Source organism: Adiantum capillus-veneris, chromosome 2 (assembly GCF_014529385.1).
Source record: "Adiantum capillus-veneris isolate H3 chromosome 2, ASM1452938v2, whole genome shotgun sequence".
Lineage (NCBI taxonomy): Eukaryota > Viridiplantae > Streptophyta > Polypodiopsida > Polypodiales > Pteridaceae > Adiantum > Adiantum capillus-veneris.
In genome coordinates, this window is record NC_140932.1 from 99,933,495 (window position 1) to 99,960,119 (window position 26,625).

Below are 26,625 nucleotides of genomic sequence, written 5' to 3' on the forward strand. Positions count from 1 at the left end.
AGCTTTGGAATGTTCAAAGGCTAGCAGGAACAGAACGTGTTCTTCTTCTATTCAACTTGAGTGATGGAAGAGACAAGTCGATAACTCAGAATTTTCAATCGAAAGAGAGAGAGAGAGAGAGAGAGAGAGAGAGAGAGAGAGAGAGAGAGAGAGAGAGAGAGAGAGAGAGAGAGAGAGAGAGAGAGAGAGAGAGAGAGAGAGAGAGAGAGAGAGCATGCAATCAAATCTTGTAGCCGAAAAACCAGGTGGTGGAGCTGCATGTGGCCATGGATTGCCTAGGATGTGAGCGCAAAATCAAAAGAGCGTTATACAACATGGAAGGTACTTAGAGAGCCATAGTTTTTACAAAACGGAGAAAAATTATTCAAATACAATATTTATGGCTTTAAGAGATCTCTCTCTCATCCTCGCATAGCTCAGCATAACTTCCTATATCTATATAGAGCTCTCTCTCTCTCTCTCTCTCTCTCTCTCTCTCTCTCTCTCTCTCTCTCTCTCTCTCTTTGTTCACACTCTAAACTACCTCACATTCTCTAGTCATGTCCAATCCCCGCACACCTCGGTCTAGAGGTGCACGGAGATCAGAACCACCGGTTATAATCTCATCTTTATTGGTCAATGCCTATATTTGTGGGTACAAGAAATCTACGCATCCACGTCTACATGATAGTGCATGTAGTGGACAAAACCCCTTTGCCTCTTCTCTAGCTGTAGCATTTCACAACATCGGCACATCTTTTCACATTAGATCTTTTCACCGTTCGTCTAAGTCTAATTTTTTTACCATAATCTCGAAGGTAGAATTTAATATAAAAACTCAATCCAAAATGTTATCTTAAATCTAACTTAATTGAACATGTGGTGATTCGCTCCATTGAAGGGTAAAAGACATACCAATGGGGCTACTTGCTGTGTAGATGTGAATGGGCCTCACATATACAAATACTTCAATGCAAGAGTTTAATACTCTCACCTCTCCACCCCGTCGATCCATGACCCAAGTGATGGAACAAAATCCTCCTCGAAGCTGGCCCAACTGCCACTCCCCAAGTGATGGGATAATCCCGTCGTCATGCAAACTCTTGGTGCGTCACTTTGCTACCACCACCTATTTGGATTGGTTGTCCTCTCCTCCGTGATACCCCTCCACTCCTCTCTTTCATGCCAGTCATGTCTGTCATCTGTGCATCTGACCTCCGATGCTTCATGTGGTCGATCATGCGTCTCCTCATCTAAGCATCGTCAAATGTATTCTCTAGAGAGGGAACTGGAAACTTCCGATGCAGCGTCCCAATAAGATAATCCTTAGAGGATTTATCCTTATGACAGACTACAATGTGTCAACAAACCTATTTACACAACTGTTGTATGCGGCCCATCACTTGCTTTCCCTCAGGGGTCATAATGGTCTCATCGGACATACAATTGATGAGGTAGGCCTATCACTTTGGCATGTCCCTCCCGTGAACTATAGCAACCTTGTCCGATGAATGCTCATCATCCAGGCCTCTAGGTGACCCCGACCTAGTGTTCGGGTCACTCCTCAGCACCTCCGACGCAGTGGTCGAGACACCACTCTCAAACGTGTACGCAGTATAATCCTTCGGTGTACTCAAAATAAACCTAAATCTAATCTAATCTAACTTAAATAAACATAAATCTAATCTAACGTAAATCTAAATCTAACCTTATCTTAAACGATAAAAAGAGGAAAATGGTATAACCTTTCTATCACCCAAGTGTGGTAGATTGGTTATGCCATTTGTTTTAAGTATGAAGCTTGATTTACCCTTGTAATTTTCTATGGTAAAAGCGCACATTTGTAAGGCCCGCATTATGAGGAGAAGCCATCGTGCGTGAAGAAAAATCACTCGTTGAAAACCAAAATTTTGACAGCCAAGAATCAGGGGCAACTTTAAGGGCAATTTTTTTTTCCCTCGCTGGAATTTTTCTTTTTGCCGGAATATTATGGCCGGACGGCAGCCGGAAAGTGGTCGGAAAAAAACCGTCGGTTGGCCGGTGGCTGGTAGTCAATGGCCGGTGGCTGGTGGTCGAAAGTCAATGGCCGGTGGCCGAATTCAAAAGCGGACTTGTCTTCTCAAGGGCGGCCACACATGGGCGGATTGGAGGGTCCGATTTGGACTTATTCACACAAGGGCCGCTACACATGGCTGCCTCTCATGAGAGAGGGCAGCCCTTTTGGCCTATAAAAGGAGGCCATTTCTACACACATTTCATAGAGTGTGAAGTTGATGCAACAAGGTGAGTGTGAGGTGGTGAGAGTGAAGCAAGGCGGAAGCTCCATTAAGGGTATAATCCCTTTGTAAACTACTTCTTGTTTTAAAGTACTAAAGCCATTGAGTGACCGCTTTCCCGTGGACGTAGCCCACATTGGGTGAACCACGTATATCGTGTGTACTCTCTCTCTCTCTCTCTCTCTCTCTACTCTATACTCTCGTGTATTAAATCTCTCTCTCTCCAATAAGTAATCTACTCAATTATCTATTTAGCTACGTCTCTCTCCAGTAACTCGTAGCTAAGTTATCTCGAGGAAAGGATTCCTTGAATTGAGTGGGAGTTATGTCGGAGGAAGGGAAGCTCAAGATTAAGAAGTTCAACGGCAAAAACTACCAACATTGGAAGATGCAGATTGAAGACTATCTCTACCAGAAGGACCTCTATTTTCCACTAGGCGGTCTTGCGAAGAAGCCCACAACAATGGCAGATGAAGCGTGGATTGTCCTTCATCGAAAGGCACTGGGAAAAATCCAGTTAATCTTGGCGTCAACTGTGGCCTTCAATGTTTCGGAGATGAAGACCATGGAGGACTTGATGAAGTCACTTGACGACTTCTACAAGAAACCATCGGCATCCAATAAGGTATTTCTTATGAAGTGCTTGTTCAATCTAAAGATGGCAGAGAATGGTGTAGAACACCTAAATGACTTTAACACAAACATAAGTCAACTTCGATCGGTGAAAATCAATTTCGATGACGAAGTGCAAGCTCTCCTTATACTATCATCTCTACTGGATAGTTGGGACAACCTTGTGATGGCTGTAAGTAATTCTATCTCTCGTACAAATACTCTTAAGTTTGATGATGTTGTGGGTGTTCTCCTAAACGAGGAAATGCGAAGGAGAAGAACAGGAGAATCATAAAGTGTTGCATTGTCAGTGGAAACAAGAGGAAGGCATAAGGAGAGGTTCAAAAGCCCAAAGGGTCTTGATCGCTCTAGACGGGGCAAGTCACGCACAAAGTCAGTTCTTGAATGTTGGAACTGCAGCAAGAAGGGCCACGTCAAGAAGGATTGTTGATCCAAGAAGAAGAAGGAGATTGAGTCTCAAGACAACAAGACAACATCAGAGGCCAATGTGGCAGGTAAAGTAGAGCAAGATGCTCTAATTCTCTCATTAGACAATGTGTTTAATTCCTGGATAGTAGATTCCGGGGCTTCATTCCATGCGACAGCACACAAGCAACATTTCCAACACTACACCAAAGGTAATTTTGGGTATGTATACTTGGGAGATGATGAAGCTTGTGAGATTGTCGGCAAAGGTACAGTTTCAGTCAAAACTGCTAACGGAAATGAATGGAAGCTTAAAGATGTTAGGCATGTTCCTTCTCTTCGTAAGAATTTGATCTCTACAGGACAATTGGATGATGAAGGTCACAACATTGCATTCGGAAACAAACGGTGGAAGATCTCAAAGGGATCTTTGGTGGTTGCCAAAGGAGAAAAGGTCGTCACACTTTACTTGTGTACTGTTAGCATGCAACCTTCATATTGTGCAGCAACTACAGAAGTTGACAGTGCGGTGTGGCACTACCGACTTGGGCATATGAGTACCAAAGGAATGCAAATCCTTCAAACAAAGAAGCTTCTACCAGGTTTGAAAGAAGTGGACTTAGAGTTATGTGAAGATTGTGTTTATGGTAAAAAAAAAGAGGGTAAAATTTTAAAAATCCGGAAATGAAAGAAAAAATAAAAAACTTGAGTTGGTTCATTCTGATGTTTGGGGTCCTGCAAGTACACCATCACTTGGTGGCTCATTGTACTATGTAACATTCATAGACGATGCGACTAGAAAAGCATGGGTTTATGTCATGAAGAGTAAATTCGATGTATTTTCCATATTTCAAAGGTGGAAAGCCTTTGTGGAGAATGAAGCAGGTACCAAGGTTAAATGCCTCAGATCCGACAATGGAGGCGAATATTGCAGCCAAGCTTTTGAAAGCTTTTGTGCTAGCAATGGCATTTGGAGGCAAAGGACAACCCCAAGGACACCCCAACAAAATGGGATTTCGGAAAGAATGAACAGGACAATCATGGAGCGAGCACTAAGCATGCGGCTACATGCAGGCCTACGGCTTGAGCTTTGGGCAGAAGCTGTAAGTACGTCTGTGTACTTAATCAATCGGTCACCCTCAACGGAATTGGATGGGGGAGTTCTAGAAGAGGCATGGACAGGTAAACCGGTGAATTATGCATTTCTCAAAGTGTTTGGGTGTGAGGCTTTCATGCACATAGATAGAAGCCTAAGATCAAAGCTAGATGCAAAGTCCAAAAAGTGTTTCTTCATTGGCTATGGAGAAGGTGACTTTGGGTATCGCCTATGGAATCCTGAAGATGGTAAAATCTTAAGGAGTAGGGATGTAATTTTTAACGAACAAAATATGTACAAAGATTACTTGGAAAGAAAACAAACAAAAGAAACAGGTGATGAGTCCATGGAGCTTGAGGACGGTGAAGACTCAAGGGCTGCAAACGGTGACAATGTGCAACAACGTCAACCAAATGAGGAACCTCAACCTATTCCCCGAAGATCTACAAGAGCAAGTAGACCTCCAGAAAGGTTTGTTCCTTCCTTCAACCATCTCTTGATCTCAGATTCTGGAGAGCTAGAATCATACGAAGAACCTATGCAACATGAATCCAAAGAAGAATGGACGAAGAGCATGCAAGTGGAGATGGTTTCACTACATCGCAACCAAACATGGGAGTTGGTTGAGTTGCCTAAAGGTACGCGGGCACTTCAAAACAAATGGGTGTACAAGCTGAAGGAAGAAGAAGGTGGGAAGAAAAGGTACAAGTCTAGGCTTGTGGTAAAAGGGTTTTCTCAAAAGAAATGTATTGACTTCAATGAAATATTTTCTTGTTGTAAAAATGAACTCAATTAGGCTTGTCTTAAGTCTTGTGGCTGCTGATGATCTAAATCTCGAGCAAATGGATGTAAATACGGCATTCTCTCACGGTGACTTATAAGAGGAAATCTACATGCTTCAACCAAAGGGGTATGAAGTAAAAGGTAAGGAGAAAATGGTTTGCAGATGAAAAAAGAGCTTGTATGGTTTAAAGCAAGCATCAAGACAATGGTACTTGAAGTTTGATCGATGAATGTTGGATCATGGATTCACAAGATGCAACTTGGATCACTGCGTCTACACGAAGAATTTGGGAGATGGGAAATTCATCATCCTAATGTTGTATGTTGATGACACGTTGATTGCAAGTGCTAACATGCAGCACATCAAAGACCTAAAAGAGGAGCTGGATAAATCTTTTTCAATGAAAGATTTAGGTGCTGCAAAGAGGATACTTGGTGTGAAAATATGAAGGGACGGGACAAAGAAGACAATAAAGCTATCTCAAGAAGATTACATCAAGAAGGTACTAGAGAGGTTTGCAATGCAAAATGCAAAACCAGTTTCTACACCTTTGGCTGGTCATTTGAAACTAACGAAGGATATGTGTCCAAAGACACAAGAGGAGATAGTGTATATCTCTAAAGTTTCATATGCTGTAGCGGTAGGTTCTCTAATGTATGCTATGGTCTGGACAAGGCCAGATATTTCACATGCACTGGGAGTTGTGAGTAGTTTCATGGACAACCCAGGTAAAGAGCATTGGCAAGCTGTGAAGTGGATACTTAGGTATCTAAATAGGACAACAACAAATGCTTTGTATTTTGGAGGAACTGATATTTTTCTAGAAGGGTATGTTGATGCAGATATGGCAGGTGACATAGATACTCGAAGGAGCACTATTGGCTATATGTTCACGGTTGGAGGCACAACAGTAAGCTGGGCTTCAAAGCTACAGAAAGTGGTTGCACTTTCTACCACGGAAGCAGAGTATGTAGCAATGATGGAGGCAAGCAAAGAAATTCTACGGCTTCACAGATTCTTAGAAGAGCTTGGATTGAAACAAGACAATTGTGTATTGTACAGTGATAGCCAAAGCGTTATCCATCTTGCAAAGAACTCGGCCTTTCATTCAAGGACAAAGAACATTGAGGTGAGATATCACTTCTTACGCACTCTTTTGGAAGAGGGACAGATAAAGCTAGGAAAGGTGCATACAAGTGAAAATCCTGCAGACATGTTTACAAAGGTGGTCAACAAGAAGAAGTTGAGCTTTTTCTCATCTTCAATCGGCATTCAAGGATAAGAAGCTAGAATGAAAAGCAGTCACAGGTTGACTTTTTTTTCCCTCATCGGAATAATCCTTTTCGCCGGAATATTATGGCCGGACGGCGGCCGGAAAGTGGTAGGAAAACAACCGTCAGTTGGCCGGTGGCCAGTAGTCAATGGCCGGTGGTCGAAAGTCAATGGCCGGTGGCCGGTGGCCGAATTCAAAAGCAGACTTGTCTTCTCAAGGGCGGCCACACATGGGCGGATTGGAGGGTCCGATTTGGACTGATTCACACAAGGGCGGCTACACATGGCTGCCTCTCATGAGAGAGGGCAGCCCTTTTGGCCTATAAAAGGAGGCCATTTCTACACACATTTCATAGAGTGTGAAGTTGATGCAACAAGGTGAGTGTGAGGTGGTGAGAGTGAAGCAAGGAGGAAGCTCCATTAAGGGTATAATCCCTTTGTAAACTACTTCTTGTTTTGAAGTACTAAAGCCATTGAGTGACCGCTTTCCCGTGGACGTAGCCCACATTGGGTGAACCACGTATATCGTGTGTACTCTCTCTCTCTCTCTCTCTCTCTCTACTCTATACTCTCGTGTATTAAATTTGTCTCTCTCCGCTAAGTAATCTACTCAATTATCTATTCAGCTACGTCTTATTTCCTAACAACTGGTATCAGAGCAAGGTTTACTCGTAGCTAAGTTATCTCAAGGAAAGGATTCCTTGAATTGAGTGGGAGTTATGTCGGAGGAAGGGAAGCTCAAGATTGATAAGTTCAACGGAAAAAACTACCAACATTGGAAGATGCAGATTGAAGACTATCTCTACCAGAAGGACCTCTATTTGCCACTAGGAGGTCTTGCGAAGAAGCCCACAACAATGGCAGATGAAGTGTGGATTGTCCTTGATCGAAAGGCACTGGGAATAATCCGGTTAAGCTTGGCTTCAATGGTGGCCTTCAATGTTTCGGAGATGAAGACCACGGAGGACTTGATGAAGTCACTTGACGACTTCTACGAGAAACCATCGGCATCCAATAAGGTATTTCTTATGAAGCGCTTGTTCAATCTAAAGATGGCATAGAATGGTGCAGAATACCTAAATGACTTTAACACAAACAAAAGTCAACTTTGATCGGTGAAAATCAATTTCGATGACGAAGTGCGAGCTCTCCTTATACTATCATCTCTACCGGATAGTTGGGACAGCCTTGTGATGGCTGTAAGTAATTCTATCTCTGGTACAAATACTCTTAAGTTTGATGATGTTGTGGGTGTTCTCCTAAACGAGGAAATGCGAAGGAGAAGAACAGGAGAATCATAAAGTGTTGCATTGTCAGTGGAAACAAGAGGAAGGCATAAGGAGAGGTTCAAAAGCCCAAAGGGTCTTGATCGCTCTAGACGGGGCAGGTCACGCACAAAGTCAGTTCTTGAATGTTGGAACTGCAGCAAGAAGGGCCACGTCAAGAAGGATTGTTGATCCAAGAAGAAGAAGGAGATTGAGTCTCAAGACAACAAGACAACATCAGAGGCCAATGTGGCAGGTAAAGTAGAGCAAGATGCTCTAATTCTCTCATTAGACAATGTGTTTAATTCCTGGATAGTAGATTCCGGGGCTTCATTCCATGCGACAGCACACAAGCAACATTTCCAACACTACACCAAAGGTAATTTTGGGTATGTATACTTGGGAGATGATGAAGCTTGTGAGATTGTCGGCAAAGGTACAGTTTCAGTCAAAACTGCTAACGGAAATGAATGGAAGCTTAAAGATGTTAGGCATGTTCCTTCTCTTCGTAAGAATTTGATCTCTACAGGACAATTGGACGATGAAGGTCACAACATTGCATTCGGAAACAAACGGTGGAAGATCTCAAAGGGATCTTTGGTGGTTGCCAAAGGAGAAAAGGTCGTCACACTTTACTTGTGTACTGTTAGCATGCAACCTTCATATTGTGCAGCAACTACAGAAGTTGACAGTGCGGTGTGGCACTACCGACTTGGGCATATGAGTACCAAAGGAATGCAAATCCTTCAAACAAAGAAGCTTCTACCAGGTTTGAAAGAAGTGGACTTAGAGTTATGTGAAGATTGTGTTTATGGTAAAAAAAAAGAGGGTAAAATTTTAAAAATCCGGAAATGAAAGAAAAAATAAAAAACTTGAGTTGGTTCATTCTGATGTTTGGGGTCCTGCAAGTACACCATCACTTGGTGGCTCATTGTACTATGTAACATTCATAGACGACGCGACTAGAAAAACATGGGTTTATGTCATGAAGAGTAAATCCGATGTATTTTCCATATTTCAAAGGTGGAAAGCCTTTGTGGAGAATGAAACAGGTACCAAGGTGAAATGCCTCAGATCCGACAATGGAGGCGAATATTGCAGCCAAGCTTTTGAAAGCTTTTGTGCTAGCAATGGCATTCGGAGGCAAAGGACAACCCCAAGGACACCCCAACAAAAAGGGGAGTTCTAGAAGAGGCATGGACAGGTAAACCGGTGAATTATGCATTTCTCAAAGTGTTTGGGTGTGAGGCTTTCATGCACATAGATAGAAGCCTAAGGTCAAAGCTAGATGCAAAGTCCAAAAAGTGTTTCTTCATTGGCTATGGAGAAGGTGACTTTGGGTATCGCCTATGGAATCCTGAAGATGGTAAAATCTTAAGGAGTAGGGATGTAATTTTTAACGAACAAAATATGTACAAAGATTACTTGGAAAGAAAACAAACAAAAGAAACAGGTGATGAGTACATGGAGCTTGAGGACGGTGAAGACTCAAGGACTGCAAACGGTGACAATGTGCAACAACGTCAACCAAATGAGGAACCTCAACCTATTCCCCTAAGATCTACAAGACCAAATAGACCTCCAGAAATGTTTGTTCCTTCCTTCAACCATCTCTTGATCTCAGATTCTGGAGAGCCAGAATCATACGAAGAAGCTATGCAACATGAATCCAAAGAAGAATGGACGAAGATCATGCAAGTGGAGACGGACTCACTACATCGCAACCAAACATGGGAGTTGGTTGAGTTGCCTAAAGGTACGCAGGCACTTCAAAACAAATGGGTGTACAAGCTGAAGGAAGAAGAAGGTGGGAAGAAAAGGTACAAGTCTAGGCTTGTGGTAAAAGGGTTTTCTCAAAAGAAAGGTATTGACTTCAATGAAATATTTTCTCCTGTTGTAAAAATGAACTCAATTAGGCTTGTCTTAAGCCTTGTGGCTGCTCATGATCTAAATCTCGAGCAAATGGATATAAATACGACATTCCCTCACAGTGACTTAGAAGAGGAAATCTAAATGCTTCAACCAAAGGGGTATGAAGTAAAAGGTAAGGAGAAAATGGTTTGTAGATTAAAGAAGAGCTTGTATGGTTTAAAGCAAGCATCAAGACAATGGTACTTGAAGTTTGATCGATGGATGTTGGATCATGGATTCACAAGATGCAACTTGGATCACTTCGTCTACACGAAGAATTTGGGAGATGGAAAATTCATCATCCGTGTGTATGTTGATGACATGTTGATTGCAAGTGCTAACATGCAGGACATCAAAGACCTAAAAGAGGAGCTGGATAAATCTTTTTCAATGAAAGATTTAGGTGCTGCAAAGAGGATACTTGGTATGAAAATATGAAGGGACGGGACAAAGAAGACAATAAATCTATCTCACGAAGATTACATCAAGAAGGTACTAGAGAGGTTTGCAATGCAAAATGCAAAACCAGTTTCTACACCTTTGGCTAGTCATTTTAAACTAACGAAGGATATGTGTCCAAGGACACAAGAGGAGATAGCCTATATCTCTAAAGTTTCATATGCTGTAGCGGTAGGTTCTCTAATGTATGCTATGGTCTGGACAAGGCCAGATATTGCACATGCAGTGGGAGTTGTGAGTAGTTTCATGGACAACCCAGGTAAAGAGCATTGGCAAGCTGTGAAGTGGATACTTAGGTATCTAAAAGGGACAACAACAAATGCTTTGTATTTTGGAGGAACTGATATTTTTCTAGAAGGGTATGCTGATGCAGATATGGCAGGTGACATAGATACTCAAAGGAGCACTACTCGCTATGTGTTCACGGTTGGAGGCACAATAGTAAGCTGGGCTTCAAAGCTGAAAAAAGTGGTTGCACTTTCTACCACGGAAGCAGAGTATGTAGCAATGACGGAGGCAAGCAAAGAAATTGTGTGGCTTCACAGATTCTTAGAAGAGCTTGGATTCAAACAAGACAATTGTGTCTTGTATAGTGATAGCCAAAGCGCTATTCATCTTGCGAAGAACTCGGCCTTTCATTCAAGGACAAAGCACATTGAGGTGAGATATCACTTTATACGCACTCTTTTGGAAGAGGGACAGATAAAGCTAGGAAAGGTGCATATAAGTGAAAATCCTGCAGACATGTTTACAAAGGTGGTCAACAAGGAGAAGTTGAGCTTTTGCTCATCTTCAATCGGCATTCAAGGATAAGAAGCCAGAATGGAAAGCAGTCACAGGTTTTGTTTGGAGATCAGTCTCCAAGTGGGAGATTGTTAAGTATGGAACCTGATTTACCCTTGTAATTTTTTGTGGTAAAAGCGGACATTTGTAAGGCCCCCATTATGAGGAAAAGCCATCGTGCGTGAAGGAAAATCACTTGCCGAAAACCAAAATTTTCACGACGGGGCCAAGAATCAGGGGCAACTTCTTTTTTCGCTCGCCGGAATATTATGGCTGGACGGCGGCCGGAAAGTGGTCGGAAAACAACCGTCGGTTGGCCGGTGGCCGGTAGTCAATGGCCGGTGGCCGGTGGCCGAATTCAAAAGCGGACATGTCTTCTCAAGGGCGGCTGCACATGGGCGGATTGGAGGTTCCGATTTGGACTTATTCACACAAGGGCGGCTACACATGGCTGCCTCTCATGAGAGAGGGCATCCCTTTTGGCCTATAAAAGGAGGCCATTTCTACACACATTTCATAGAGTGTGAAGTTGATGCAACAAGGTGAGTGTGAGGTGGTGACAGTGAATCAAGGCGGGAGCTCCATTAAGGGTATAATCCCTTTGTAAACTACTTCTTGTTTTGAAGTACTAAAGCCATTGAGTGGCTACTTTCCCGTGGACGTAGCCCACATTGGGTGAACCACGTATATCGTGTGTACTCTCTCTCTCTCTCTCTCTCTCTCTACTCTATAATCTCGTGTATATAAATCTGTCTCTCTCCATTAAGTAATCTACTCAATTATCTATTTAGCTACGTCTTATTTCCTAACACCATTTCCCTCTTCAATAACAGGTAAATAACGTAAGTAAACCTAAATCTAATCTAATATAACGTAAATCTAAATCTAATGTAAATAAACCAAAATATAATATAATATAACGTAAATCTAAATCTAGCATAAATAAACCTAAATCTAACCAAACATAAATCTAACTAAAAATAAACCTAAATCTAATCTAATTTAAATTAAATAAACCTAAATCTAATCTAGCGTAAGTCTACATCTAACCTAATCTTTAACGTCTTTTGGGATGGTTTCCTACGACGTTAAAACTCTCTTCTTATCGTGTGTGTGTGTGTGTGTGCCAATGGAAAGAGAAAAATGGTATAACCTTTCTATCACCCAAGTGTGGTAGATTGGCCCATGCCATTTCCCTCTTGAATAACAGGTCTTGAGTTCAACTCCTCATCGGCTAGACCTTTAAGGTGTCTTGAATTAGTTTCCTACGACGTTAAATTAAACTCTCTTCTTCTCGGGTGTGTGTGTGTGGGTGTGTGTACACGCCAATAAAAGGAAAAAAATGGTATAAGTTTTCTATCACCCAAGTCTGATAGATTGGTTATGCCATTTCCCTCATGAATAACAGGTTTTGAGTTCAACTCCTCGTCAACTAGATCTGTAAGGTCTCTTGGGATAGTTTCCTACAACATTAAGACTCTCTTCTTCTTCTTCTTCTCTCTGTCTCTCTCTCTCTCTCTCTCTCTCTCTCTTTCTCTCTCTCTCTCTCCTTGTTTTATCTCTCTCTCTCTCTCTCTCTCTCTCTCTCTCTCTCTCTCTCTCTTTTCTCTCTCAATGTGTGTGTGCATTCTTTGTTTACGCATGTGTGTGTGCGTTTTTTGTTTATGCATGTGCTCTCTCTCTCTCTCTCTCTCTCTCTCTCTCTCTCTCTCTCTCTCTCTCTTTTCCTCTCTCAATGTGTGTGTGCATTCTTTGTTTATGCATGTGTGTGTGCGTTTTTTGTTTATGCATGTGCTCTCTCTCTCTCTCTCTCTCTCTCTCTCTCTCTCTCTCTCTTTTCCTCTCTATGTGTGTGTGCATTCTTTGTTTATGCATGTGTGTGTGCGTTTTTTGTTTATGCATGTGCTCTCTCTCTCTCTCTCTCTCTCTCTCTCTCTCTCTCTCTCTCTCTCTCTCTCTCTCTCTCTCTCTCTCTCTCACTCAAAAACACAATGTGTGTGCGCGCATGTGTGTGTGTGTGAGAGAGAGAGAGGGAGAGACAAAGAGGGGAAGGGAACATGAGAGTGAGGAGAGGGCAGGAGCATACTTGGCTCTCTTTTCTCTCCTCGTGTGTGTGTGTGTGTGTGTGGAGAAGAAAGACAGAGAGAGGGAGAGCGCATGTTACCTTTGCTTGCTTGAACGCGCGCCAAAAACTCATATCTGAGATCTGAGTTTTCGGACTCTCTCGGTTATTTTTTTACCCCCGACGGCGTCACTATAGACGTCGCTATGAGCGTCACTAAGTTACTTATAATTTAGTGACGTGCATGGTGACGCCTATAGAGACGCCGTGGGTTTTCACATTTGAGCGTCGCAATGCGAGCGTTGTTAATATTAAGTACCTCTTGTATTGTTGATAGTTATCTGTGTGATCTCTTTGTTTAAACTTCTTGGCTATCTTGGAGATCAATGATGCTTTGGCCATACTAGACAATAATTTTTTGATGATTGTCCCTTGATCAACATCTTGTGTCGTCTCAGTGGTGGTTTTAGGGGAAGACTTCTTGCTCTCACTCTGGTTTCTTTGATAGGCTTGATTTTTGGTGGAGTGGAAGTCTCAATCTCTTGCCTTGTCATGTCTTCAACTAAAGTCTCCTTAAAAGAATGTTTGGGCAAGGATTTTAGTCCTGCCCTTCAATGTTTCCTCCTCATTTCTTGTATCTTTTGAATTTCATGGTTTATTTCTAGTTTTTGGGCTTTTGATAAAGTTTGTAAACCAACAACCCCAATGTTTTCTTGCATATTTAGTAATCCTTCTTGCTGGTTCACACCGAGGCTTATACCTGTTCTTCATTTTTTGAGTCCTATTTTTTACCAGTTGTCACGGGGTTTTCTTGCAATTTTTGCAATCCCTCTGATTGATCATCTTCATGTATTGTTTTCTTTGATGTTTTTGGCTCTTGGATGGGTTATTTTAGGAAATACCGTGGTAGTCCTTCCATAGCATGGGCATCTTCTTGGTTGTAGCATGTCATTGCTAGCAAAGCCTGGATGGTCCTTTTGACTTGTTCTTCATTGTTGAGTGGCCCATAATCCTTATTCATGCTTTGTAGGTGGTCTTGGCTTGTCTGTTTGGACCAAAAGCCTAAATTAGTGGGTGGAGATTCCATGTGGATTAAGTTTGTAGGCATAGGGCTTGGTATTTTGGGTTCTACATGGCTTGGAGTCTCATGTTGATGCCCTTGTCTTGCTTGTTCCTCTTGCTGGTAGATATGATGGATCATATCTATGAATTGTTGGGATATAAAACCTATTACTTTGTTGTGGTCTCTGTAGGTGGTTGACGGTCTAGATTCCTCTTTGTTCTTAGCTCCCTTGTGGAGGTATCTTCCTTAGGCTAATCCTGAGTCTTCATTCTTTCTGGTTCTTCTCCTTCTGCTTTGTCTTCTAGTGGTCTTTTTGACATGTGGCCTATTTGTTCTTTAATTTTGAACCTTATCATATCCAATAGGTTTTGGTCATGCTCTTTCTTTTTGGGTTTTTTTGTATCTATTCTTCTTTGGGTAGCCACTCTTTGTTTCGGTTTTCTCTCTTCCCCTGCTTTCAACTTCTTTTCCTTCTCATCCTTTGCCTTCTGTTCTCTTTGCTTGTCCCTCCTGGTGAATGCTGACATTGGCTTCCTTTCTTGAGTAGTGGGATCCACCTGTCGGATCTCAACTTTGTATTTGTAGATCTCTTACCCTATTGATTTAGAACTGTTGGCCTCTTCATCTCTCACATATTGTGGTTGAGTTATCCTTGTAGCTCTAGTAGGACGTGCGGATGTGGATGGTTTTATTGCCTTCTTGGTTTCTGGTTTCCATACTCTTTCTACCCATTCATTTGAGTTTGGGGCATCTTCTAGTGAATCTCTCTCTGATTAAGCAATCCACCATTTTGGTTAAGAACTCGATTCCCCTAAGGTGTGGGATGTAGAATGATTTAGCCCACTGCTTTTTCTCTACCATTGCTATGAGCCAATCTAAGACCCATTCGGCCAAAACTACAGATGCACACTTGTGTTGTGGTACTAACTTGTGGAATTTTGAGGCTAAATTTTTTTGAGGCCTTGTATATTTGGTTTGTCTATCAAAGTGGTGCTGATGTAGAGCCCTCATCAATTGGTTTGTTCTTCTTTCCTTGATGTTGGTAAATGTTGGTAGCTTCATGGTAGAGAAATTCTTGTCGGCATAGCCTTGGTGCTTAATTGGTTCTCCCCTCGGCAATTTTGTGATTTTTGCTATGGAGTCCGGTGTGACTTCTACTATGACCTTCTCTCCATCGGGCCTTGGTAAGAACTGTTGTAATCCTATCTTCATCTACCTTCTATAAAGTGATGATCAATTCATGAGATCTTCTGTAATTAGCTTGTACACTTTCTTCAAAGAGGAAATCCTCATTTCCTAGCCTTGATATAGCTATGCCGGAATTTTGAGGTGTGTATGCAATGGTATTAAAGTCTTTGGGCATATGTGGTGTCTCCCACCTCTTTCCTTGTTTGTCCTTCCATATGCAATTGAAACCATGAGGCCACGGTGAGTTTGAATGGCCTCGTTGACATAACAAGCTCTGGACCCCATCATGTGATTCATGTCGACTTGGTAGCTTTGTTTCTCTTCAAGCTTGTAGATGCTTTGATTTTGCATTTTCTTGGGAGTATCTGATCTTGTGGTAAACAAATGACAAAAATCCAATTTTTAGCTGGAAATGTTAGTCATTTGTGTAGTGAGTGCTCTTGAAAGCTAATTTGATCAATATATTGAGCTCAAAGTGTCCAATTTTGACATGTGAGGTGTCTTTGAAATCCCATTGAGATGTTCAATGTGCTATGTTTGAGTGTATGTATGTGTGTGCAATGCAATGAGCAATTTTAGCTCTAGGTTGTCTAGTGTGTTTAAATGCTCGTTTTGTGTTGTTAATGATGTTTTAAGTGAAACTAGGCATAGACAGAGGTATGTAGGCCTAGGAGGAGACAAAATACCCCTCATTTGTCATGTTTGGGTGAGTTTGAGAGGTGGGATCAATTGTAGTTTCTCATGTAAGTGACCGTGACTTTTGTAGGTTTTGGTGTTGGGAACCTATTACCTATAGCCTAAAGACCCCCCCCAATCTCAAGTTCCATGTCATTTGGAGTTTATTTTGCCTCTAAACGACCATTTGAGTGCAAGTTAGACTACATAGAGGAATTAGATGTTTCCAATTAGTTTCTTACTTGGTTGAGAGTGACACCTTTCTTCTCAATGTTTTGTCGTTTGGTCATTGCATTCAACATTTCCATGCAGTAGTCATGTCGGCTACATCCTCGGATTGACGTATTTATGTTGGTTTGAGTTCTCTCTAGGCTACATCATCCTAACGCGGGCAATCCACCAATAGTGATCTTCCACACAATGTTGAGGAAAAATGTCATGATTCAAAAAGAGATGATTTTGGGAATAATGTGGAAGAAGAAGATGAGCGGATCTTCTATGACTTTCCTAACCAAAAGTTGCGGAGACAAAAGAGATATCAAATGAAACAAACAAAAAACCAATAAAACAAATTTGAGAAATTAATGTCCAAGTTAATGACCAAAACACGATATCTCATGCTAGTGGGAGCAAATGGTTGTGTCTGAGCCAATTACCAAAAAACCTTTGAAATTGACAAGTTTTTGGGCAAACTCAAAGAGACAAAGAAAAAAACCAACTGAAAGACAAGGCTGAAACACCAATGAAGATGTCAAAAATTGAGCGCAAAAGTGAATATCAAAAGTTAAAATGGACACTAAAGGATGTTTGGACAACATAAATTGAAAGTTCAATTTATGTTGTCAATTTATGTTGTGAGGGAGACTCTTAACTCCAAAAAGTTCAATGCATCCTCTCATTACAAAAAGAACACAATTCAGGATCGCATGAGAGAATTAAACATTTTGACTTAGTTGCTTCCTTGCTTGCAGTGACACCTCTTTTCTCAACGTTTTGTCATTTGGGCATTACATTCAACATTTTCATGCACTAGTCTGATTGGCTACATCCTTGGATTGACATATTTATGTTGGTTTGAGTTCTCTTTAGGCTACATCATCCAATCATGGTGATTCTCCAACATTGGCACCGTTGATGAGGATGCAAGACTTACACTAGTGGATGAGGTCGCGGTTGTGAGGGCCATGATAGGGACCATCAACCGTACTATCTTCAAATGGATACATTGTGATTCCCGACATCCCTCCTGTTTGAAACCAACACTAAGACAGGACTCCTCCTGCTCTTTGATGCCAACTCAATGGGGTGATAACATTCACTTTTTCTCATATGAATACCTTATTTTCAAAGCAACTTTTCGTACAAATCCAACTTTCCAATTGAAGTGCTCATATTAAATTTGAACGTAACCTTCTAGAATCAACTGGTGGGAGTTCTGTAATTCACCCATGGCTCAAGGTCACTTACGCTTTTTTTTGGTTATGACCGAGCACAGTCATTAGTGCGTTCCCCTTAGATGAGTGTATTCACTAACTACTGGAGTCCCTTGTTCCCAAGTTTGATCCTCACGTCATAGACTAGAATCCCTTTCCCCGGTCATGCAAAATTATAATGCATACAAAGATTTGTTTAAAAATCCCTCTAGAAAGAGTGAGACTAGTCTTTCCTCGGTTGGAATCTCCAACTCCGGGCATCTGTTGATGTATTGCCTCATTGGACTCACACTATCTCTATCAATTTATCCTTGTTTCTATTTGAAACTATAGATTTGTGCCATAGTGCTATGTTTTATGCCCACTTTAGAACATGTAGCAAAAAATCTCATGGCCAAAGTTGGCAAGTCAATGATCGATCTAGGAGGTATGGTCTAGAAACAAGTCAAGGCTTTGCCTTCCAAGGTCATCCAAAATCCCTCAAACTCTGAATGGAAATTGGTTATGTGCTCAACTTTCAAAATTTGACTTAAGCTGGTTAAATGGTCATATGGGTTCCCTGTCCTGCTATACTTTTTAACCCAGTTCTGGAAATTTGTTTTTCTGACTCTACAAATATGTTCAACCCCCATTCTCTCCCTTCGAGCCAATTTCTCTCACATTAATCCCTCAAACCAGTTGTTTGGTAAGTGTGACTCATGTGGACCTCTTCTTGTCCTCATGTCACCCATTTCTCCCCTATTATATGTGGTTTCATCCTTTCTTTCTCTGTTGAGACCATTGAGGTGACTACACCTTGCTGTGCTTCCTCGTTGGTTGGTCATGTTGTCATAAGATCTAGCATTTGGATCCACATCCTGATCAATTTCCTGTGCCATTTTCATGATTACTTCACGGATTGAGTGTCCTTGATACTTGGTTTGTCCAATCTCCTTTGGAGCCATCGTGGCAAAATTAATGTCGTAACAATCACTAAATAGATGAGCGGAAAGTTTTGCTAGTCTCTTTTCCATGATTTTAAAAATGTACACAATTTTCAAGGGCTTCATGGGTAATCCATACCAAATCCTTAATATTGTTTTCTTCCCAGCAATAAACTCCAAGTCTTGGGTTATCAGTGGGGATGCATCTTCTTGGTTTAGCACTTATTAGCTCATACCCTTTCAATTCTAACACTGGAGGTCCTTCCTTTACAGCCTTATCTGGTATTAGAGTATCAACCTCTAATCCCCATTTATCCACAGAATCAGGGTCTTGTATCTTGCGATAATGTACTCCATTTTGGTCTACATATAGGTCATCCTATTTTTTGGGCCTAACATCCTCTTCAAAATCAATGGCATGGGCGTCTATCCTCACTGCAAACTCCTCATTTGGGTCCAAATAAATTTGGGCTTGATTTTGAGAGAGGTCCTAGTTCCTGATTGCATAAAAAAAGAAGACATTTCTGAGCTTGAATTGGAGTAAGTGTTTGGAACTTATTCTGTAATGTTTTTAATGGTCTTCCTTTTTTTACACTCTCTTCTGTGGACGCTTTGCTCCTATTCTCTCCTAAGTCAATCCAATTTTCTAAAACTCTACCAGACCTTAGGTTCACATATGAATTTGTGCAATTGGCTGGAAGCAGGATTTGGTGGAACAAGAAAAGGACCAAATGCTTTTCCACCTTATTGGTACTAATGAAAAAGTAGGGACCGGTAAATTTTTTGTAGTTTGTGTCAAAACTTGTTGGATTTTGTTTTATTATGTTCTTCTTTCCAAGATGTATCCAATGATATACAATATGATAACTGATTTATTTTGGGACTTTGATAAATTGCATCGCAAAGATTTGTCAAAGGTATTGTTAAGGACAACCAATTTTGTGCTACCATCCCTTGCTTTCATCCAACGCAATTGAATTGGGACTTCAAACCTAGAGGGTTGTCTTGGTTTCAAGTGCAATGCTTTTGCCGTTTGCTCTCCTATCCTTCACAAAGTCGCAATTCCCTACATGACAACACTTAAAGCCATATGTGATTCCACAATTTGTCAATCAAAATATACAAATTTCCTCTTTCTAGTGTTCAATAGACCTTATGTGCAAAAATGGTGAAATTCTGCTCAATTTTATCTTAGGCTAATTGCACCTATCTATAGTGTCTATCTCAGCTATTATCACATAATTGGGGTTAACAGAGCCTGTCAAAGTCAATCCTGGTGTCAAAAGGTCAGAAATGCTTTCCTGGTGGAAGATTTGTCTTCGATGCGCTTAAGATAAAAAATTCTCTATTTTCGCTTACTTTTTGTTATTGTGACTTGGAGTGGATTCTAAATGTGATTTCAAGCTTGTACAATGAATTTCACAAATTTTGGACAATTCTTCAATGTTTTATCATTGTTTTTGATCCCCTAGCTTGATTTTCCATTTTTCTTGGTGTTTATATCCTTAGACAACTCCAAATTTGATGAAACTTGATCACGAGTTGTCTTATGGTCTAAATAGACCCTGTGAGTTGAAATTTTGGCAAAATACCATCTCTAGAGAGTTTTCTATCTTTGGTGCGCTTAAGATAATACTCTTCTAGATTTACACATTTTTATCTTTTTCTTTACAGATTGATTTTCCAAAGTTTTAGGATTTATCCACACCATACTTTCAAGTTTTAGCCTGATTTGACTTTTCCTTGTTGATTTTCTCCGAAGTCTGTGGTTTTTTTCAATTTTGGGATTGACCAAGGGTTTAAGTGATCCAAATGTTTCCAAAACCAATGGGCATGGTCTAAACAAGTTGGTTTACCACCTTGAAAGTTCAGTTTCTCACTTTCAATCTTGAACCCCTCATCTATCTTAGACACACCTAAGATAAATCTAGCTATTTTTTTTCTAAGTGCCACTCCAACTAGATGCAATTCTCAACTCCTATTGATCATAAAAAAATAATACAAAAGGTAAAAAGTACAACTTTGAGTCCGAATCTCTACTTCCTAGCTAAGTGATACCCTTACTGACCACTAATTAGTCTCAAGGATCTTTCACCTAATCCGTCAGGCTACAAAACTAAAGCTGTTGAGGTCCTTACCAAGCATCTCTACTCTCAAGCACCTCTTATCCATGATAAAGTCAAAAAATGTGTTTCTATAGCCAAAACTAGAGGAAGTAGTGGAAATTTGGGTGGAAATTCAAGTAAATGCTTTGGAACTTTCTCTAGTCTAGGTTGCTCATCCCCGATAACGATGCAAAAATGTTGGCCGGCTACGAAGCCCTACCATATCAATGATAGAAAAGTGAGAACTACATAAATAAAATTGTCAATCCGTGGGATGTAGCTGACCCGACTAGTGCATGGAGGCTACAAGAGATAGCTAATCTCTCGAAAAATCCAAGTCTAAAACTGCTCCTACCTATCTCAGTCTGAAATGTGTGTCAGACATCAAAAGCTACTTTCTTTACCGCAAACTTGTTCTAATGATTTAGTACAGATGTGAGTCTTGGAATGCAGCCAAACTTTATGCCAAGCATGAACAGAGTATCCTTGACACTCCCGTGTACTCAGATATTATTTCTAACACTTGAAAAAATGCCGCATAAGATAAACAACCTATTTTAGGTTAGTCACTTTTGGACTCGAAAGCACTTTATAGCTTCCTCTAGGCATGCTCTACCTATTCCTAAGGTCAAAAACTAGTTCTGGTGCGTGTTTGGTGCTTAGGGAGAAAAATCATCTTGAAGATAGCACAACTAAAATCACACTTTCATTGCTAGAAATTTACATTAACTTTTCACCAATGCATTGGTATGCTCAGAATAGCAATGCCATGCTGTATGAGAGAGACACAAATATTCAAAGAAAATAGTAGACTCACATTGAGCTTATATAGCAAACCTTTCCTTTCATTGTCCAAAAATATAGGTTTTTAATTACAGAGGTTAGTTTTTATACCTTGGCCAAGGTTCAAAGAATGGATTTCTAGCTATTTGGGCTTAATTCAACACTTATAAACTACATATGGTTACAACTTGGATGCCCTCAACCCCTTTAGCCTCATTCTTGACAATCAATAGTATTACAATGACTTTGGACTTTGTGAGATTTTTCAGTGTTACAAAGGGATTTCATACATTCAAATGGCTCTAAAAATGAGTGGCACCCCCTTTGATGCTTTTTCTCTTGCAATTGAGCATCTAGAATTGTCACTTCCATGAAGCTATCCCCTTTCTCCCCCCCATATTGTAATTCAAAAACAAATTTGAAAGAATAAAAACTTGAAAAGAATAATGCATATGCTCTTTAGGATGATCTTTGCTCTAGTGTGGACCATGAATTGCAAACATAGAACTTTAAAGTGCACCAACTTACAATCATAAACTTATTTTAAGTGATTATGCAAGAGTCAATGCTTGATTGTGTAAGAGTAGAACCCTTCAATGAATGGTAGTGCAAGAGTGAAAATGTGACATTCTTAACAGTGGACATGTTACTGTAGTGAGAAATGCACATGCAATGAAGTAGGAATGAATACAAATTTCTTCTTTGAGATGGGATCTAGGCATATTTGGCTATGATGTAGAGGATTATTTTTGTAGCTAGGAGAGGTTTAAGGATTCGGGGTTTTCCAATTGAGAAGAGGGAAAAAATACTCTTTCAAAGAAAAATCCTTTAGCTATGATAAAATTTCTCTTCAAAAACTCAACTCCCTCTTGAGAGAAATATATATTAGTTTAATCATGTCACTAAAACTTTTACACACTTAATTTATGAAAAATCAAGAAAAAGTTGTGGGCCTTTCATGAGAGCATTTCTTTTGGAGAAATTACAATTCCTCATTTTGAAAATAAGGTTAGTTCCAAAATTTCCAATAATTAGTTGCCTTTGATTTATGGCATTACTTTTGGAAGAGTAATCTAGGTAATAGTATAAGAAAACTTAAAAATAAGTAAAATAATTTCTGCAGAAGATTAAGGGATGCTTAAGGATATTAGTCACCATTCAATCATAACATACTATTTAGGTAAATATGATCTCTAGTCACCTATGGTTACAGAGAGTGCTTTCTATACTCTCTATGTCATATTATTCTGGTAATCTAAGAAACTTAAAATAATGGAACTTGAAATATTTAGATAATTATGACTTCCAGTCACCTATGGTTAAAGAGAGTTCTTTCTACTCTTTCTATGCCATACTAGTGCGGTAGTCTAAGAAACTTGAAATAATGGAGCTTGAAATAACATCATGCTTAGTTGTTAGCAACATGGTTAGTTATGATTAGTAGTGAACCATACTAGAAGGAACAACAAAGTTAAGAAGTTATTTCTTCTCACCAAGAAAGCAAGGGAAATGATTACTTAGGAAAATATGAGAGCTTAAGCAAGAATTTAAGTAAGAAAAAAGTAAATCACTTTCAAGAAAGTTTAATAGCATAAAGAGAACAAGAAAATATTACCTTGATGTGTATATGGTAGAGTCTTCTCCTTGATTTGGGAGAGTATCCAAGAAGTGTGGTTATGTAATTGGCTTCTTCCCTCTTCACTTCACTTGAAGGGAACCAATCTGGCTACTTGGAATTAGAGAATGGCAAGAGGCAAAGAGAATTCAAGCTATGGAAATCTTGAAAACTAGGAGAGAGGAGAGGGAGAGGATAATGGGAAGAAGAAGGTCAAGTTTTGACAACCTTGATTAGGGTTTTGGACATGGATTCTCTTGAAGAGTGTGCGTGTGTGTGTGTGTAGGAGGTGTGTGTGAAAGAGGGTTGGCTATGGATTTCTCAAGCTTACTCTCAAGTTTGCACCTTGAGAAAATGAAGGAGAAATTTGTAAAATGAGAAGAGAACGTCTCTTTTTATGGCCATTTTATATCAGTGCCTTCACTTATCTTGACAGCTTATCTTCTTTATTGATAAGTTCATTTTACTTATCTTGCCTTTCAAAACTTCTTCAACAGGCTACTTAATCACCTCATCCTTATTCTTAGCTTCCCTTTTTTTTTTCTTTTCCTTTTTTATTATCTTTTTTTCCCTTTTTTCCTTGTCTTTTTCTTTAAGCTAGTTTTGTCAAAATGAAGAGATAATTTTCCATGCATTGGTTATGTTCATGTTCCCATGGTGTAAACAGAAAGCGTCTCGCAAGTAGACTAGGGTGCTTGGATTTACCTCAAATTATTATTATTTTATTTTTCATTTTCTTCTTTTAAGTCAGTGGCTTAGATGTGTTGGCCTTGCGTAAGGGCTAGTAGAAGACCCTTACAAAATCCCCAACAAAAGGAAAGAGATGTCCTTCCTTGAGACAATAAAGGAAGGTGGTAAATCTTCATCCGCAAGTTACACCTTGTTAGCGGGTCCCCGCAATGGATGTTTGCAGCATAGCTATCTAGCACTAATATATGTCAATACTCAAGGAAGCGACTCGGGATGGGGCACGAAGACTCTTTGAGGTTGTCAATCTCAAGAAGTGAACCTATGAAACTATACATCGACTACTATAGAAAATCTATCACTCTCTAGTCCGAAAATCTACCTATGTTCAGTCTCACCGCTCTACGTCATCACACCTTTTCGACATCTAAACAGAGTCAGATTACATTGAAACGTAAGGAGGAGTATTACAACACCTAAGGGCATAATCCTACCAAGTTTTGTAGTCATCATAGGAGGTACCAGAATCACAATCATCCCAAAAAATGTGCATAAAACTACAACACAACTATTCAGAAAGATAGCTCTATGGATTAGAAACACTCTCATAAGACCATATTAGGTAAAGTGGGAAAATCCCAATTCCCAGGCTGGACAACTTTCAATATATCATGTACAAAATATCGAGATTTTGTCAAAAAATTGAGTTTTCTTAAGGTCTCATTCCACTTTATGCACATACAATACACAATGAAAACAACTAAAATTCCATGGTTTCAATAAATTGGATTATTAGGAGACGAGTATATTGCATCCATTATCGTTGTCTATGTTGTAATGTCCTACCTACAACTTATCTCAACATGGAGAGCTTGGTTTCTAGATCCACCACTTGTCCAAGTTATTGTAAAAGTGACTCAAGGTTCACAACTTGTGAAAGCAAGGATCCATTGAGGAATACAATCCTCTTGGCTATGTTTCCTTAATTTATTGCATGTGGCATTCAAGCAAGGTCCACTTCTAATCTAGAACTTCTTAATTTGAAGCATGGGACATACATAAAATATGTAGCATATGCTCTATTGCCTCATAGGAAGGCTGGTTTCAAGGTGCACTTATCCAAGCTAGCCTATCTTGGAGAAATGATGGAGCTTGCTTATCTCCTTGTTTCAATGGAGACTAGCTTAAACAAGTGGTGGACCTTTGCTTCTCTCTATGTTTCAATAGAGTTAGCTTGGACAAGTGGTGACCCAGGAACAAAAACCCCATGTAAAACATATCATGGGTATTCCAAGTGATTAGAAAGATTACCATTTAAGATATAACCTTATAGGTTGGACAACTGGAGCCTAGCTTGGAGAAATGGTGGACCTTTGATTCTCTCCATGTTTCAATGGAGCCTATCTTGGAGAAATGGTGGAGCTTGCTTCTTTCCATGTTTCAATGGAGCCTAGCTTGGGCAATTGGTGGACCTTTGCTTCTCTCTATGTTTCAATAGAGTTATCTTAGACACGTGGTGGATCTTCAAACTAAACCATTACTATCAATGTTTCCTAGCTTGGACAAGTGGTGGAGTGTTTCTCCTCTCCATGTTTCAATGGAGGTTAGCTTGGACAAGTGTTGGAGCTTAAAACAAAAACCCCATGTACAACATAGCATGGATTTTCTAGATTTCAATGAAGTCTAGCTTTAACAAATGGTAGAGCTTTCCTTCATCCATGTTTCAATGAAACAAGCTTGGACAAGTGGTGGACCTTGTAACAAACCCCCCCATGTACAACATATCATTGGTTTTCTAAGTGATGGGAAGGAATACCATTCAAGATTAAAATTATAGCTTGGATAATTAGTTGACCTTAAAACCAAATTCGTCATAATACAACGAAATATAGGTCAGCCAATTCCTAAATCTTGATACCAAACCTCCCATGCTATTATAGATAATATATTGGATAAGTGGTGGACCTTTTATTATTTTCCCATGCCTAGTTTAGACAACCGGTACACTTTGCAGCTCTAACGGCTGGACGAGTGGTGGAGCCTTCTTTCTATCCATGTTTTAATGGATCCTAGCATGGAAAAGTGGTGGACCTTGGAAAAAAGCTTCCATGTAAAAATGAGGTTTTCCATGTTTTAATGGAACCTATCTTGGACAAATGGTGAAGCTTGCTTCTCTCCATGCTGATTTTGGAACTACCTTAGACAAGTAGTGGAGCTTTGCTTTTCTACTCTTCATAATACAATGACGTATAGGCTGGTTACATGGTGTGAGTCTTAAGGCCAAACCTCCCATTTTACTAGAGATGATAGGTTGGACAAGTGGATCAACCTTCTATCATTTCTCCATGACTATATTAGACAATTAGTAGACCTAGCATCTCTCTATGTTGTCTAGAGATGAGCTTGGACAAGTGATGGACCCTGCTTCTCTCTTCCCTTGGTTTACTAGTTTGAAGACTCATTATATATACTTTCTTAGATCTAGCTTGAACAAGTGGTGGACCTTGTATCCACAGTCTTAATCCATTACAAGAAAGTAAATGAAAAAATAACATAGGAATCTTGGTTTGAAGGTCAAGAAATTAGGTTCCAAATGCACATAATAATATATTTTCCACCCATAAGAAAAGAAAGTTAAATACGTTATTTCATACTAAATTGACAAAGGTAACGTCCAAGAATTCTAGCTTTGCATCTTTTTAGATCTAAACCTTCATCAAGGCAGCATGCATGTATACATCAACTTTCAAGCCATTCAAGAATACATGCACTTAGATTCCATAGTTTTTTTTTCGAAGCCTTTTAGGTTCTAAAACTCTTTTACATAAAGGGTGTAATGATAAAATTCTTGAAGCAAACATTTGTGCCCAAGAAAAAGATCCCTCTCACATATTTAAAGTCCATGAATTCTCTAATCCACACTTACAAGTTTTATTATGACATCAAACATCAATTCTCTCCTAGTTACAAGTAAATGCAACCTCGAGATGAATTGACAAAAAATGAATCTCTTTTACTATATGATCCAACATAGGGCCCAATCAAATAAAAAATGAGTCCCCGAAAATTTGGGTGCACTCTAGCAATACATTAGAGTCCCCTTAAAATAGGATGCACTCCAATAGTACATTGAAGTCCTCTTAGAGTAGGGTGCACTCTATTGAAGTGTTCATAAAATTGACACACCTTTGTTTTTTTTTTAAAAGACTATATCAAATTATACAAATG